The 5,952-nt window shown below is 44.4% G+C and overlaps 1 protein-coding gene across 4 annotated transcripts in view; it reads right to left on the bottom strand.

The window, feature by feature from the left end:
- Nucleotides 1–5,952, bottom strand: part of SNX25 (sorting nexin 25) — an 80,263-nt gene that overhangs the window by 51,391 nt on the left and 22,920 nt on the right. The gene's annotated exons all lie outside the window — the stretch shown is intronic.

The following is a 5,952-nucleotide window of genomic DNA, read 5'->3' on the forward strand; positions in this document are numbered from 1 at the left end:
TCTGGCAGCTCGCTCAGCCACCCCCTGGACCAGTTTAAAAAGGGCTTAAAACTTTTCTGTTCCAGCGGCCTACCCTACATCCATGTAACCCCCTTCCTCTCCCATTGTTTTTTAATCTTGCTAGTTGGAATCTTACCTGTATTTAATAGTTCTAATTTTTTAATTCTGTATTTTTAATTTATTGTTATTGATTGTATGTGCTCTCCTGTTGTAGCCCGCCTTGTCCCAGAAGGCGGGCTAAATAAAGGGATTATTATTATTATTATTATTATTATTATATATTATTATATTATTCTTACTGTACAAGAATTCCTGGGGCGTTTATAAATATGAAATTAAAATTAAATATGGGACACATCCAAACGGTCCCAAACACAATATACAGACGGTTTTAAATCTGGCAAATGATCTGGAAATGAAGTAACTGAAAGTAGTCCTTTAGGCTTTTCTTTACAGTTTTGATAGGAATTGTAACTGGATAGATCCTCAACACATTGGAGGATTGGAGCATAATGCACGCACTCCGGGTCCAGCCTTCCTCTCAGGTAGTTCCAGAGGGTGTGCTGGGGACAGTCACTCCTCGAAACGGGCTTAAGTGGCGTCCCTCAAGCGCCATATGTCCGATGCTATTCAAATTTATATGAAGCCCGGGAGGCACCCCCAGACTGCGAACACAGTCCTTTGTGGAGAGCGTGACCCCATCTAGGACTGGAGGTTTCAACCCTATACCTGGTTTGGGGGGCCCTACTGTAAGTACCTCTGTTTTGTCTGGATTCAGCCTGAGTTTGTTTTTCCTCATCCAGCCCATTACCGCTTCAAGACACTGATTGAGGGGAGAAATGCTATATGTTGTCATAGCTGCTGATCGGGACATGGAGAAATATATTTGGGTGTCATCAGTGTACTGATAACACCCTGCCCCATGTCTGCGAATGATTTCCCCCAGCGGCTTCATATAAATGTTGAATAGCATCGGGGACAGTATGGCGCCTTGAGGGACGCCACATTTAAGCTCCGTTTTCGAGGAGTGACTGTCCCCGAGCATCACCCTCTGGAATCTACCTGAGAGGAAGGACCGGAACCACTGGAGTGCAGTGCATTATATTAGCATCCAATCCTTCCTCCAATGTAGTTGAGGGCATCTATCCCAGTTACAATCTCCTTATCAAGCAAACTGTACCAAGAAAAGCCCTAAAGGACTTACTTTTCAGTTACTTTCAATTTTCCAGATCATTCTTGCACAGATTTTAAAACCTTCCTTTTATTATTGTGTTTTTATGGACCGTTTGGATGTGTCTCTCATATTTTAATTTATTTTAATTTTCATATTTTATAAACTGCCCCAGGAATTCTTAGTATAGGAATAATAATAATAATAATAATAATAATAATAATAATAATAATAATAATCCCTTTATTTTTAGCCCGCCTTTCCTGGGATCAAGGCGGGCTACAACAGTGAGAAGCACAATACAATCAATAAACAATAAAATTAAAAATACAAGAATTACAAAATATAAGAACTATTAAATACAGGTAAGAATTATCCAACTAGCACAGATTTACAAAAACAATGAGGAGAGAGAAGGGGGTTACATTGGAATGTTAGGGGTAGGCCCGCTGGAACAGAAAAGTTTTAAGCCCCTTTTTAAACTGGTCCAGGGAGGTGGCCGAGCGGAGCTCGTCCAGAAGCGAGTTCCAGAGGTTGGAGGCCGAGGTAGAGAAGGCCCTCTGAGTGGTGGTAGAATATCTTACCTTTGGGACTCGTAACAATTGCTTCCCAACAGATCTGAGTGTGCGGGGCGGAATGTATGGGGAGAGGCGGTCCTCCAAGTACCCTGGGCCCAAGCCATATAGGGCTTTATAGGTAATAACCAACACCTTGCATTGTGCCCGGAAGCGAATAGGCAGCCAATGGAGATCTTTCAGAATAGGTGTTATGTGACTGGTCCTGGAGAAGCCAGTGACCAGTCTCGCTGCCATGTTTTGAACCAATTGAAGCTTCCGAGTATGGTACAAGGGTTGCCCCATGTAGAGCGCATTACAGAAATCCAAACGAGAGGTTACCAGAGCATGTACCACTGTTTCAAGGTCCCCCCGGCCCAGGTAGGATCGCAGCTGGCGTATCAGCCTAAGCTGATAACAAGTGCTCCTGACCGTCGATCCACCTGAGATGTAAGATGGAGCGACGAGTCCAGAAGCACCCCCAGACTGTGAACTGAGTCCTTCACGGGGAGCGTGATCCCGTTCAGGAGAGGTGGACAAACAACCATTCCCGGGCCAGGCGAGCCTATCACAAGCACTTCCATTTTCTCTGGATTCAAACTGAGTCTGTTTTCCCTCATCCAGCCCATTACCGACTCCAGACAGGCATCCAGAGGAGAGATGCCATCCCTGGTCACTGCAACAGTCGGAGGCACAGAGAAGACTATCTGGGTGTCATCAGCGTACTGATAACACCGCACACCGTGTCTCCGGATGATCTCTCCTAGCGGTTTCAGGTAAATGTTAAATAGCATGGGGGACAGAATGGCTCCCTGAAGGACACCAGATGTAAGTGCCCTCCTATCGGAGCACACGTCCCCCAGCTGCACCATCTGGGACCGACCCGAGAGGTAGGAACGGAACCACTGGAGCGCAGTGCCCCCGATTCCCAGCTCTCTCAGGCGTCCCAGAAGGATACCATGGTCAATGGTATCGAAAGCCGCTGAGATGTCTAAGAGCACTAACAGGGACACGCTACCCCTGTCCATGCCCAGACGGAGATCATCGACCAAGGCGACCATGGCAGTCTCAACCCCGTAGCCCGCCCGGAAGCTGGTTTGAAATGGGTACAGAAAATCAGTATCATCCAAGATCGATTGAAGCTGGATGGCAACCGCCCTCTTGATCACCTTCCCTAAAAATGGCAGTAGCGATACCGGCTGATAATTACTATGCATCAGAGGGTCAAGGGAGGGCTTCTTTAATAATGGTTTTACAATAGCTGTTTTCAAATTGGATGGAAATTGCCCATCCCTGAATGATGTATTTATTATTCGGCACAACAAAGTGGTTACCACCGATCCCCCCTGAGCCGCTAGCCATGAGGGACAGGGATCGAGAGAGCAGGTCATCCTCCTAACACTTCTAAGGATCTTGTCCACATCCTCGGTACTTACAGACTCAAAGTGATCCAGTCTAATTGAGTCCACGGAAGCTCTGGAGACCTCTACACTGGTTTCTGACCCAACAATGGCGTCGAGATCAACCCTTATCCAAGAGGTTTTATCTGCGAAGAAGTTATTAAATTGGTCACAGCAGGCCTTGGATGGTTCCAAAATAGGGTTCAGGGAGGAGGGAAGCTGCGTAAGTTCCCTCACTACCCTGAACAGCTCTGCTGGACGCGACTCCGTGGACGCGATATGCGCAGCATAGAACGAGTTCTTTGCTGCGTCTATCGCCACTCCGTAGTCCTTCAAGAGGGAAGCTAGGAGTGGCTTGTCGGCTAAGCGCTGGTGTTGTTGCCATTTGCGCTCTTGTCATCACAGAGCCCGCTTCCTTGCCTGAAGATCTTCCGTATACCAGGGCTTCTTTTTGGAAGCAGGCCTGAGAGGGCGCTTGGGAGCGATACTGTGTATAGCCCTGGAGAGATCAGTGTCCCAGATGTTTGTCAGGGCATCAACAGAATCGCTGTCACATCCAACCATATACCCCTCTAGGGCTTCCTGGAACCTTATGGGTTCCATCAGCCTTCGAAGGTGGACCATTCTAATAGGTCCGCCACCCCCGGGGGGGAGTTGGGTAAATACCTTGATCTTCGCCTCTACCAGGAAATGGTCCGTCCATGACAAGGCGGAGATATTAGTAACCTCCGCCCACGGACTTTCCACGTCTGTGCAGAAAACCATATCGAGCGTATTACCAGCAGAATGCGTTGGCCCTGTGACTAATTGAGACAGGCCCATAGCAGCCATGGTATCCATGAACTCACGAGCCGCACCTGTTGGACTTTGGCTGGTCACGAAGGGGACATTGAGGTCCCCCAGGACAAGAAGCCTAAAATAAGCCAATTTTGAAAGAAAAAGTGCCACAAGGTCACCCAGGCTTCAGGGCCACACAGAGATTTGCACCCAGTTTTCACTGGCCGAAGTCCACAATATTGTTGCTGTGTGCCTTCAAACTGTTTCCAATTCATGGCAATCCTAAGACAAACCTATCACAGTTTTCTGGGGCTTCCCCATGGTCACCTCATAGGTTTCCATGGATGAGCAGAGAATCAAACCCTGATCTCAAGAGGCATAGTCCAATGCTCACACCATGCTGGCTCACAACACTACACATTAAATCCACGTATCAACTATAAATTGGCCTTATTCAATAGCCAGCAGGGAATGGTAGAGCTCTCTGATCTCTGTTCAAGGTACAGAGCCTCTGTATGATATAAGGAAGAAAATCAAATACTAGCTTCACTTCCATGGGCCAGAGTGCACTTTAACTTTAGAGAACTTGCTCCTGATGTCTCTTGCCACACTATTTATTATTTTATTCATTACTAGATTTGTACTCTAGCTTTCTACCAAAAACGATACTCAAGATGGCTAACAATAAAGCCAGATAAGTGTTGTTAAAAACATAAAACAATTCAAAATACTAGGCAACTTTAAAAATCAATTAAAACACATCAGTTGGTGGGTAGGATGGGAAGAAGACAGACCCCTGTGGATTAAATCCATCTTAACTGTCGAAGGCCTGCCTGAATAAAAAGATCTTTGCTTGTTGGCAGAAGAACATCAAGAAGAAAATTGGCTTAGCTTCCCAGCACCCTTAGAGCCCACAACCTTTGGGAGACATCACTGTGAAAGCCCAGATAGTTGGGCTTTTTCCCTTCTCTTAGACAAAAACCTGGGTTCTTAGTTCATTATACCAGGAGCAACAAACTAGGTATCAGCAAATTCAAAGCTCAAAGAAAGCACACGAAGAAGAGAAAACCTATTTGCAAGGACTTCAACTGCTGCAATATTTTGCAGATTTTATATGTGAACACATCAAATGGCTTCAAGGCCTGCTGAAAGGGAACAAACTAGCTGTCATCAGTCTTGGCTGACATCAAATAAATGGCACTGTTCTCATGTTTGAATTCTGAATTTTCAGAATTTAATTAGGGCATGGAATCACAAAATAAAAAAAATGCTTATTGGTAAAATGCAATGCAATGCGTTTTAGTAAATTACCTAGAACATATAAAATTATCTCACAATCTTCATTAATTGAGCTTAGCAATATTTCTAACCTATACTATGAATGTCTTGCCAATGATATACTTATAAAGTTAGTGTGCCAATGCTGCCTTATAATAAAAATAATAATTCACTGCCATTTCTCTCTCTCCCACTTCCTTTTTATTTTCAAAATGCAACACATTTCATTATTTGTTTGTAATATACTTTTAAATTATAATTTTTCAAGTCAGAAATACAAAATATATCCCACAGATTCATTCAATAATTTGTTTCAGTAAAGTGTAAAGTAATTTCATTTGTTACTTATAACATTAAGGCTGGTTTTGCTATCAAGGTTAAAGTAACAACAATGGCACTTGTTGCTCAAAAAAAGAGAGAAAAGTAACAACTAATGATTTAGTTAATGATGCACTGATGATACCAAAGTGAGAATTATGACTGCACTCATCATGCATGTTTTGAAAGTCAGCATCACCAGAAGCAGCACAGCAACACCAGTTTATAGTTAGGCAGGATCAAGGAAGCACATGAGCATGGCAGAACAACAAGAATAGGCCTATATTTCTGTTTCTTTTTCTGGCACAGCACTGAACCTGCTTTCCAGCTGATTTGACTAAAGACAAATCAACCAGAGGTAGTCTTCCTCACCACTGCTGTAGGTAGTATTTGTCTGCCTCCCTTCACTTTGAATAGTTCAAACGGAGTAACGAGTGTGGAGGTGGAGTGCAGG

The sequence above is a fragment of the Sceloporus undulatus genome, chromosome 5 (genome assembly GCF_019175285.1).
Source record: "Sceloporus undulatus isolate JIND9_A2432 ecotype Alabama chromosome 5, SceUnd_v1.1, whole genome shotgun sequence".
NCBI classification, from domain to species: domain Eukaryota; kingdom Metazoa; phylum Chordata; class Lepidosauria; order Squamata; family Phrynosomatidae; genus Sceloporus; species Sceloporus undulatus.